This window comes from Manihot esculenta, chromosome 12, assembly GCF_001659605.2.
Source record: "Manihot esculenta cultivar AM560-2 chromosome 12, M.esculenta_v8, whole genome shotgun sequence".
Classification (NCBI taxonomy): Eukaryota; Viridiplantae; Streptophyta; class Magnoliopsida; order Malpighiales; family Euphorbiaceae; genus Manihot; species Manihot esculenta.
In genome coordinates, this window is record NC_035172.2 from 9,254,678 (window position 1) to 9,255,598 (window position 921).

At 25.6% G+C, this 921-nt stretch overlaps 1 non-coding gene across 1 annotated transcript; it reads left to right on the top strand.

Annotated features, from left to right (window-relative positions):
* The first annotated feature begins 349 nt into the window (after nt 1-349).
* TRNAG-GCC lies at nt 350-420 on the top strand. Its single transcript has one exon. It is a non-coding gene; the product is annotated as a tRNA-Gly (tRNA).
* Nucleotides 421-921: the final 501 nt, after the last annotated feature.

The following is a 921-nucleotide window of genomic DNA, read 5'->3' on the forward strand; positions in this document are numbered from 1 at the left end:
TAATTTTAAATCACCAATATACTTGTTGTTTGTATTATTTGAATCTTAGGATAGTTGTGTAAAGTTTTTGAAAAATAGCCTCCTACCATATCCGAAATCAATAAAAACTACAAATATTATTATAAAAATATATTTATATTAATTAATGTATTGTGTAAATTGGTTCTTAAAATTTAAATTTGACAAAATATTTCCATTTCAAAAAAAATTTTGATAAAATATTTATTTTAAACTTCACCTTCTTATCTAAATTCATCTGAATACTAAAATATAATTTAATATGGTTTAATATCCTCGCACCACCATTTTATATATATCCCTTGTTAACATCGAAACCGTTTATCAAATAGCACCAGTGGTCTAGTGGTAGAATAGTACCCTGCCACGGTACAGACCCGGGTTCGATTCCCGGCTGGTGCAATTGACATTTTACATTTTCCCCCCAAAACCGGCTGTATTTAGCTTTTAGGCCCATCAAACTCGGCAGTTGTCCCAATTTCCAGCCTCCATAGCAATCTATTATTCATTTGTGTTACTTTATTAGTTAGATTAGGGAACATTATTATTTAGAATTTTTATTTTAATATGTAAAAATGAGATGAGATTTTTTTTAAAATTCATTTAATATTGTTTTTGAATTAATTGTGAAATTAAAATTTTTTTATTGTCTATAAACTTTTGTGTTATTAATTAACTCTTACATTATTATTCTTATTTAAAATTGCAATAATAATAATAACATAATCATTACTACTTATTTAAAAAACATATATTAAATATATTGTCACCAGGGTATAATTAATTTTTTTAATAGTAAAATCATATTATTTTGTGCAATCTTACTAATTAATTTGAAAAAAAAAGTGCCATGTGTAAAATCTCTTTTTATTTTTCCTCAGCAATTCCCTCTCCCCCCACTCC